Genomic DNA, 11,102 nt, shown 5'->3' on the forward strand with positions numbered 1-11,102 from the left:
ATGCTTTGAGTAGAAAATCTCTTCATATGTCTTACATGATGGTTAAAGAGATGGAGTTAGTAGAGAAATTCAGGGATATGAATCTTAATGTTGTGATTGCCTCAGATTTTATTAGTTGTGGTATGACTACCATTACTAGTGATTTCTTAGAGATGGTGAAACAAAAACAAGTTCAGGATGCGAGTTTGAACAAGGTTAAGGAGTTGATGAGTTCTGGGAAAGCTGAAGGATTTGAACAAGGTACAGATGGAATTTTGAGGTACAAGAGTAGAATTTGTATTCCACAGGATGAGGAGTTGAAGAAATTGATATTTGAGGAAGCTCATAAAAGCAAATTGAGTGTACATCCAGGTATGACAAAAATGTATCAAGATTTGAAGAAAATGTTTTGGTGGAATGGGATGAAAAGGGAGATAGCTGAGTATGTTGCATCTTGCATTGTGTGTCAAAAAGCTAAAGTGGAACATCAAAAACCAGGAGGTTTGTTACAAATGATGGAAGTGCCAGAATGGAAATGGGATAGTATAGCCATGGATTTTGTTGTTGGATTACCAAGGTCTGCTAAGAATTGTAATTCTATTTGGGTGATCGTGGATAGATTAACTAAGTGTGCTCATTTTCTTCCGGTGAATATAAAGTGGTCCTTAGAAAGGTTAACTCAATTGTATATTAAGGAGATTGTTAGATTACATGGTGTGCCCTCTAGTATCATCTCTGATAGGGATCCTCGTTTTACATCCCGATTTTGGCAGAGTTTGCATCAGACGTTAGGAACTAAGTTAAGACTCAGTTCTGCTTATCACCCACAAACTGATGGGCAGTCTGAGAGGACTATCCAATCTTTGGAGGACTTGTTGAGGGCTTGTATTTTGGATCATCTAGGGAATTGGGAAGAGATGTTGCCTTTGGTCGAGTTCACTTATAATAACAGTTTTCATGCAAGTATAGGAATGGCACCGTTTGAGGCTCTGTATGGGAGGAAATGTCGAACACCTTTGTGTTGGTTTAAAGAGGGAGAATCAGTGATGGTGGGGCCAGAGATCATCTTACAGACTACTGAAAAGGTAAAACAAATTCAGGAAAGAATGAGAGCTGCTCAGAGTCGGCAAAAGTCTTATGCAGACAAAAGGAGGAAACCTTTGGAGTTTTCAGAAGGAGAACATGTGTTTTTGAAAGTAACTCCTACCACAGGTGTGGGAAGAGCTATCAAAGCTAAGAAGTTGAATCCTAAGTTTATTGGACCGTATCAAATTCTCAAGAGGATTGGACCAGTGGCATATCAGATTGCATTACCTCCATTCCTTTCTAATCTGCATGATGTGTTCCATGTTTCACAACTGAGGAAATATATTCACGATCCAAGTCATGTCTTGGAATCAGAGGCAGTATAAGTTAAGGAAAATTTAACTTTTGAGAAACAGCCAGTTTCAGTGGCAGATAAGAAAGTTAAACAGTTGCGAGGTAAATCTATCAATTTGGTGAAAGTTATTTGGGATGAGATTACTAATGAAGCTACTTGGGAGTTGGAGGAAAGGATGAAGGATCAATACCCATATCTCTTTTAGAGTAAGTGAATTTTCGAGGACGAAAATTTTTGTTGTTGGAGAGAATTGTAATACCCATTTTATTATTATTAATTATCAATGGCATTTTCGTAAATTTTCAAAGGTATAGGGGTATTTTTGTAATCTTATTATTGATGGCATTTTAGTAATTATCGGTGACATTTTCGTAATTTTATTAAAATTTTTGGGGTATTTTCGGATTTTGGAACGGGCTGTTCCAAAAGCGGAACGAGCCGTTCCAAAAGATAAAAATATGTGTTCTGGGTTTGTGCAGAACAGGACTGGAACGGGCCGTTCTCCAAAGGAGAACGGGCCGTTCTGCTTGGAGAACGGGGCGTTCCCCTTGCAGAACGGGCCGTTCTGCTTGGAGAACGGGGCGTTCTCCTTGCAGAACGGGCCGTTCCGAAAGGAGAACGGGCCGTTCTGCTGGGTTTCGAAACGGGCCGTTCCGGGGCCGTTCCAGTCGAAAATTTTACGTTGTTCTAAAGGGTTTAGAACGGCCGTTCCATTTTCGGAACGGGCCGTTCTGGGTTAGGTGGCGAAAATTTCTATAAATAGGGGCTAGGGGTTGAAGGAAATTCATAACTTGAAGAGTGAAGTTTTAGAGAGAAAGAAGAGAGAGAAAGGGAGAAAAGATAGAGGAAAGAGGAGAGAGAGAAAGAAGAATCCAGTAGAGGAGATTCTGCCCGAGTTTCGGTTCTTGTTTAAGGAGAGAGGTGGAGGTTCTGCCCGAGTTTCAGTTCAGGTTTATACAAGTAAGGGTAGTGCTTATAAAATTAATCTAGTATATATGAGCATGATAGGAATAGTATAATTTTAATATGCTATTTTATGTGGAGATTTTCATTTCATATAGTATAATTTGGATCAATTGATGGTTGTTTTGGATATTTATATTATTATTATATTGACAAATTGGCATGGTTATGGTTATGTTTAATTATGGAATATGCTATGTATGTGGTTTGGAAAAGTAAATAGGACTTAAAGGAGTAAGGTTATGGTATGGATTAGATCTCTTGGTGAGATCAGGATATAATCTTTGGAAAAATATGAAATTTGGGAATCCCATGGTGAGGATTCCAATGTGGAACTTTTCCAAAGGTTATATGATAAACCACTTCAGATGTTAGGTGGATTCTGAAGTACTCCTCTAAGTATTCTATTTGCTACCGGTATGGGGGCAAGGCCGAGTCATACCGATGGATGAAGTGGCCATGATCACCAGGGTTACGTGACGACGTAATCCAACTGTATATTTTCCATGAGAGGTTAGGTGTGGGACATGGGTTGCTGACATGTTTCACCGTATCAACACTTGGTTTGGATGGTGTTGAGGCCAACATTTGGTTTGGATGTGTTGGTTACATCATGGATTATACAGTGGTGTGACTTTGTTTTGGATATGGAATCTGTATACATATGGTATGGATTGTATACATTGGTTATGGATTATTTTATTATCATAAAATATGTATACATTGGCATGGATGTGTATACAATATATTGGTTTAAATTTAGAATGGAAATGACTTGTTGGTCTGGATAAATACTGTGGATAAATATTTGTTTAATGATATTTTATCATGATGTACTATGATTGGTTTTATATGTGCTAACCCTTGCATGTTTCCATGTGGTTTGGACTGTGATGATCTCACTATGTGGGGGAGCAGATCAGGTATGAGGCTTTGGGTTAGCAAGGAGTCTTTTGGATAGCTACTTTGAGAAGTGGCTAGGTTTAGAGCTTGACCAGCACCTAGGGTGTCTTATTTTAATGTTTTCATGACATTGTAATTATATTATCTTTTGGATTACTGTATAACTTTACTAAGGATGATGACTCTGCCATAGCAGATTATATTATATATTTTGGAAACAATTTATATGTTATTGTATAATTACACTCTAGCGTAGCTGGCTTTTGCTCTATTTTCTTTATTTTATAATATTTTATTTTGGTTGGTTATTGATGTGACGGCCTAGGGTGGGTCGTTACAAATTTGGTGAAGTGATTTGTCAAGATTCATTTTAACAAAAAAAAAAATGGAATCGAGGCCAATCTCTTACTTTGTTTTGATTAGGTATGACAATGAGGTTTCATAATGTAACATCCCAAAAATTTTATTCTTATGTATTGGGATTATTAGAAGGATTATCATATTTTTATACGTATTTTACTATTTATGTATACGTATTTTTACTATTTACGTATACGTATTTTACTATTTATGTATACGTATTTTTACTATTTACGTATACGTATTTTACTATTCACGTATACGTATACGTGAATAGTAAATGGCTGCTAAGGAAACCACGAGGGAAGCAAGTTTCAATTTTTTAATTAATTTTAATATTTTAATGAATAGTGCATAGTAACTTATAATATTATTTTAATGAATAGTGCATAGTGCATAGTAACTTCAAAATTTCTATAAATAGGGCCCTAGGGTATTTGGAAATTCATAACTTGGAGAAGAGGTCCTAGAGAGAGAAAGAAGAGAGAGAAAGGGAGAAAGAGAGAGAGGAGGGGAAGGAAAAGGGGAGAGAGAAGAAGAAGAATCCAGTAGAGGAGGTTCTGCCTAAGGAGAGAAAGGAGGAGGAAGATAGAGGAGGTTCTACTCTAGTTACGGTCCGGTTTAAGAAAAAGAGGAGGAGGTTCTGCCTGAGTTCCTATTTATCCAGGTACGGGGGAAAAGGGGATTATTTATATGTATAGTACATGAGGGAATTGGGTAGAGGAAGAATTCCTTAGGATTATGATTGATTTTACAATTATTTGATTTGGAGAATTATTGGTTCTATTAAAATTATCTGTGTTGAGGTTTATAAATATGCCTAAGTGTAGGAATGATGATCTGTGAAGAAGAATGAATTGTAAGGAAAATGCGGTGAGCTAGATTTTGGAATAATGAGGGGTTTTACTGTTTATATTAATTATTCTATTGATTATTATATTAATGAAAGTTATTGTTATATTACTTGTTAAGAATTAATGATATTGATGTGAATTGCTTGAGGGGTATGTAAACCCTATTATATTGAGCTTATCTGTTATCTATGTGATATGGAATTGCGTACGTGATATGAATTTGAGTTATAAGATGAAAGGATGTATGAATGTGATTTTGATTGTGATTGTGGTGTCTCACATCGATGACTAGGGACGGCACGACCCCTGGGTAAGTGGTGCTACAGGGAGGGCGTGACCCTAGCATGGTGTGGGATGAGTAAGACAGTTAACACCACCATTTATGTCGTTTATGGCAGCCCTGGCATAGGGTTAATTGCAAGAGATTGTATTGATTGTAATGTGATTGTGTTTCCTCACACCAAATGATTAGGGATGGCATGGCCCCTGGGTAAGTGATGCTACAGGGAGGGCATGACCCTGGTCTGGTGTGGGTTGAGTGAGGCAATTAACCCGTATCACTTGTGTCAGATGTGGCGAGGTCTTGACATAGTGTTAATTGTTGAGATTGGCATGAATTATTGATGATGTTGAGATTGACATGAGTTATGAATAGTGAAATAATTGTTTTAATGATGTGAATGAGAAAAGGTATAAATGATTTTGTTAATTATAAAATCTAAGTGGATTATGATGAATTGATAAACTATGATACATGATCGTAAATAATTTATTAAATAAAGAAATATGATGAGATTTTAACATGGTGTGTTTGGATGTACTTTGCATATAGATATCTTCTTTTCTCACCGTATAAATTGTGGATATTTTAGGTGGAGAAGATCCGGCTACGAGTGGCATCTAGAATGCCAACTGTTTTATTTTGGGAAATACTCTGATATTGTGACATCGGGGCAAAGGATTTTTAGGATGAAATATTTATGTGAATTTGGTACTGTAATATTATTTTGAAAACAATTTGTAAAGAATCTTGTGTTTTATGTTTGATATTTCAATTAGTGTAGTTGTTGAAGTTTCTTATGTGAACCCTTTTACTGTAACTGAAAAGATTTATTACAATATACATGTTGGGGTAGAGGGTGTCACATTTAGTGGTATCAGAGCAGGCCGATCCAATCGGCCGTGAGTTATGAGTCTACTATGCTTGTTTGGTAGATTAATAATGTGATGAGTTGATTGATGTGCTAATGTGATGATTGATTATGTTGTTATTTGTGTGCAATGTGTTCTCAGGATTTGTATGATAGATTTTGATGAATGCTATTTTTGATTGCTTCTTTGATAATCGCTTATTTGTTGATATTTCTTGCTTACATAAGAGGTAGTGGTTTAGTGATATCGCTTGTGTTGAAAGCATATGTGTGAATAATAGACGAGATACTGTGCTAATATTATAGGAATTATTGAGGCCTTAGATTTGAATAAGACATGGATTTATTTTAAGTGTACTAAGAGTTTACGATTAGTGAAATTTTTGAAAGCTATAGTTGTAGCGATTGAATTCAAGGATGACATATGTCGAGAAATGGGGTTTTGGTATTTTTTTTTTTAAGGAGAAATTGAAGAATTGATGATTTCTAGAATTTGATAGCCGCATATTTTCTAAGTCTTTTTTATACGAATATGTGAATCGTTTGGTTTAAATTTGTGGTGAGAAAATTTGATTTAAATTTGAGGTGGTAAGAAGTAAGTTTGGAAGGATTGAGGTATTTTGTGGCTTAGATGTTGATGCATTAGTGTGTAGGGGATGTTTGCACTCCCGTTATAGTTACTTTGATGAGCAAAGGTCTAGTTGTAAGCATTGAATATATCTGTGGTGATTTTTGAATTTTTAGCTAAGAAGATGATCCTTTTAAATTCTGATGTCTTCATAAGAGTTGTAGTTTAATCACTTAGCTTTCTTTGGTGATAGGTTGAGATCACGTGGGATGTGTTGTTTTCTTTGGTAGTTGTTTAAAAGAGAAGTTAGGATGTATAATAATGTTTTTGGGTTAGTAGGCAATGCAAGGATAAGAATTGACTTTGTTAAAATATTTCGGTGCGTTATCATATGGATTAAGAGGTTGTTTAAGGTTGTATGATGCTATGTGGTAAAGGTTGTTCATATGGATGATATATATGAAGGTTTAAAGTAGGTATTCGAATATGATTTAATATGCAGGTAGGTTGATATGTGGATAGATGACCTTAGGGATCAATTGGTGAGTGTAGTGTGGTTAGTAAAAGTGATCTTAGGGTATGATATGATCATATTGTAGTTAAGGGTGGAGATATATTCAAGACGGATGTATGTTGAGTTATCAAAGTATTATTATTTTATTTTATCTTATTTTTATTGATTGAGTGATTGCTTGTTTAATTGATTAATTTATTTTTATTGTATGAGATAAGTTTTCTTGTCCCTATAAATTCCAGTTGAGGTAAACATGGATATGACTCTTGTAGAAGTTGTGTTTAAGTGGGGAGATATCTAATCCAGTTAGTGAAGATAAGAGTTTTATGATATTAGTTTATTATTATTGGAGATTTATTAAAGGAATTTTTAAGATAGCATTGCCCTTAACTATATTCACTAGGAGGGGTATTGTCTTTATGTGGGATAGTAGGTATGAGAGTAGTTCCAACTCTTAAGGCAAGATTGACTAATGTTAATACTACTAGATTTTAGAAAGTCTTTTGTGGTATATATTTATGTTCCTAAGGTAGGTTTGGATAGAATGTGAATGCAAAATGGATCAAATAATAGCTTATACTTCTAGAAAATTGAGAATTCATGAGAGGAATTACCTTACCCATGACCTTGAATTGGAGACATTACCTATATGATTCTAAGCTTGAGGTATTCAGTTTTAAATATCTATTGACCAAAAGAGATAGTTAGAAACTTCTTAAGAAATAAGATTTTGATCTTATTAGTTATTTGGCCAAAGCCATTGTGGTAATTGATGTTTTGATTAGAAAACCTTTATATTTTCCTTATGATTAGAAAGATGGATCTTTTTAAGAATTTAAGTCTGACTTGTGAGATTACTCCTAGTGGTGAAAAATTAGGTATGACTCGAATAACAAGTGGATCATTGAGAGAAATTGGAGAAATACAATTAGTTGATTCATATTGGTAACAAGATATGAGGATATAGAATAAGGTGATGGATAGAGGTTTGACTTGGTTGTAGATGGAATAGTAAAATTAGTGATTTGATATGTGTATCTAGTTAACATGCTTAGGTGTTTGATCTTTATAGATGATTATAGAAGTAATATCAATATTGTGACAGATGCTTTGATTATGATGATCACTGATATAATATTTTTTTGATTATTTAAGGATTGGATTTGATTGAAGAATTTAGAGACTTATGCTTGATGTGTGAGATTATCCTTAGGGGCATTGAATTGATTATGTTGAAAGTGATTAGTGAATTAATGGGTGAGATCAGAGAAGCCTAGGAGTCAGATCTTTTATTAGGGAATCTAATGGAGAAGATTGGTAGAAGTATAGATAACCATTTTTAAATAGAAATCGACATTGTTTTGAAGTGCAAAGAGTAAATTTGGGTGCTTAGTAACCTTGAATTAAGAAAGATGATCTTAGAAAAAGGACGTAATAGTACTCTTAGCATTCATTTAAGAACTACTACGATGTATCAGAGTAGCGCAGCGGAAGTATTATGACCTATGATGAAGAGAGGAGTGAAGCAATTGTATACTTGTGATTAGCATACTATAAGTCTTTAAGAATTTTGTAGCACTTGGACGCTCCATGTTGGAAGTAAAATGGTGAATGGATAAGACTTTAGTGATAGATTTGTCTGAGACACTTAAGAGATTGATTTTGTTTATATGGATAGGCTTGTCAAGGTTATTTGTCTTACCCTTAGAAATCATTTGATGAAATTGATAGAGTTGTATAAGTAAGGTAATGAGGTTGCATAAGAATTAGAAGTAAGAAGCGAAGAGTTTATCATTGCAAAAATTTCGAGGACGAAATTTCTAAAAGGAGGGGAGTAATGTAACATCCCAAAAATTTTATTCTTATGTATTGGGATTATTAGAAGGATTATCATATTTTTATACGTATTTTACTATTTATGTATACGTATTTTTACTATTTACGTATACGTATTTTACTATTTATGTATACGTATTTTTACTATTTACGTATACGTATTTTACTATTCACGTATACGTATACGTGAATAGTAAATGGCTGCTAAGGAAACCACGAGGGAAGCAAGTTTCAATTTTTTAATTAATTTTAATATTTTAATGAATAGTGCATAGTAACTTATAATATTATTTTAATGAATAGTGCATAGTGCATAGTAACTTCAAAATTTCTATAAATAGGGCCCTAGGGTATTTGGAAATTCATAACTTGGAGAAGAGGTCCTAGAGAGAGAAAGAAGAGAGAGAAAGGGAGAAAGAGAGAGAGGAGGGGAAGGAAAAGGGGAGAGAGAAGAAGAAGAATCCAGTAGAGGAGGTTCTGCCTAAGGAGAGAAAGGAGGAGGAAGATAGAGGAGGTTCTACTCTAGTTACGGTCCGGTTTAAGAAAAAGAGGAGGAGGTTCTGCCTGAGTTCCTATTTATCCAGGTATGGGGGAAAAGGGGATTATTTATATGTATAGTACATGAGGGAATTGGGTAGAGGAAGAATTCCTTAGGATTATGATTGATTTTACAATTATTTGATTTGGAGAATTATTGGTTCTATTAAAATTATCTGTGTTGAGGTTTATAAATATGCCTAAGTGTAGGAATGATGATCTGTGAAGAAGAATGAATTGTAAGGAAAATGCGGTGAGCTAGATTTTGGAATAATGAGGGGTTTTACTGTTTATATTAATTATTCTATTGATTATTATATTAATGAAAGTTATTGTTATATTACTTGTTAAGAATTAATGATATTGATGTGAATTGCTTGAGGGGTATGTAAACCCTATTATATTGAGCTTATCTGTTATCTATGTGATATGGAATTGCGTACGTGATATGAATTTGAGTTATAAGATGAAAGGATGTATGAATGTGATTTTGATTGTGATTGTGGTGTCTCACATCGATGACTAGGGACGGCACGGCCCCTGGGTAAGTGGTGCTACAGGGAGGGCGTGACCCTAGCATGGTGTGGGATGAGTAAGACAGTTAACACCACCATTTATGTCGTTTATGGCAGCCCTGGCATAGGGTTAATTGCAAGAGATTGTATTGATTGTAATGTGATTGTGTTTCCTCACACCAAATGATTAGGGATGGCATGGCCCCTGGGTAAGTGATGCTACAGGGAGGGCATGACCCTGGTCTGGTGTGGGTTGAGTGAGGCAATTAACCCGTATCACTTGTGTCAGATGTGGCGAGGTCTTGACATAGTGTTAATTGTTGAGATTGGCATGAATTATTGATGATGTTGAGATTGACATGAGTTATGAATAGTGAAATAATTGTTTTAATGATGTGAATGAGAAAAGGTATAAATGATTTTGTTAATTATAAAATCTAAGTGGATTATGATGAATTGATAAACTATGATACATGATCGTAAATAATTTATTAAATAAAGAAATATGATGAGATTTTAACATGGTGTGTTTGGATGTACTTTGCATATAGATATCTTCTTTTCTCACCGTATAAATTGTGGATATTTTAGGTGGAGAAGATCCGGCTACGAGTGGCATCTAGAATGCCAACTGTTTTATTTTGGGAAATACTCTGATATTGTGACATCGGGGCAAAGGATTTTTAGGATGAAATATTTATGTGAATTTGGTACTGTAATATTATTTTGAAAACAATTTGTAAAGAATCTTGTGTTTTATGTTTGATATTTCAATTAGTGTAGTTGTTGAAGTTTCTTATGTGAACCCTTTTACTGTAACTGAAAAGATTTATTACAATATACATGTTGGGGTAGAGGGTGTCACACATAAGGGCGGGTAATAGTAAACCCGTCCCCACCCCGCTAGATGAAAATTAGCTCTATATCCATGAATTTCTTGAATATTTGTGGATATTCATAGATATCCATGAATATTTATAAATTTTTTAAGAAATTAAAAAGTTATATTACAAATATTTTTAAGTTTATATTTAATGTCATTGAAATATTAAAAATAAAAATTTAATGTTAATTTTGAACTTGTAATTAATATTAATTTTGTTGAAATAATAATAAAAAAGTAAGATAATTAATAACTTAAAATACATCAATCTCACAAGTAAGAGAAAGTCTCATATCACAAAGTTACAATAATTCAATCTCGTAATGTGTGATGACTAATGTGTGGGCTGTGCAACTATGAAAAAAAAAGATAAGAGAGTATAATTTTAGGGTTATGTGGTATAAAGATAATTAGGATATTTAAGAAATGTTATTAAACGGGTACCCGTGAGTATGAATATCATCATATCCGCCCCCGCACTATTTATAAACGGGTGAAAAATTATCCATTCCCATTATCCGCGGGTATCCAATTAGCTTACCCATTTATTATCTGTAATAAATTTTATCTACAGATACCAACGGGTGCAGATATTTTTGTCGTCCCTAATTTTGATGCATTTTCTTAATATTTCAAATTATGGAAAAATATGAAGAAA

At 34.2% G+C, this 11,102-nt stretch overlaps 1 long non-coding RNA gene across 1 annotated transcript; it reads left to right on the forward strand.

Moving 5' to 3' along the window:
• Positions 1 to 3,750: 3,750 nt before the first annotated feature.
• On the forward strand, positions 3,751 to 10,325 carry LOC145951671 (uncharacterized). The gene is made up of 3 exons (XR_014429549.1): positions 3,751 to 4,253; positions 5,313 to 9,093; positions 10,153 to 10,325. It is a non-coding gene; the product is annotated as an uncharacterized LOC145951671 (long non-coding RNA).
• Positions 10,326 to 11,102: the final 777 nt, after the last annotated feature.

The sequence above is a fragment of the Cajanus cajan genome, chromosome 9, assembly GCF_000230855.2.
Source record: "Cajanus cajan strain Asha chromosome 9, NIPB_CcT2T_4, whole genome shotgun sequence".
NCBI lineage: Eukaryota > Viridiplantae > Streptophyta > Magnoliopsida > Fabales > Fabaceae > Cajanus > Cajanus cajan.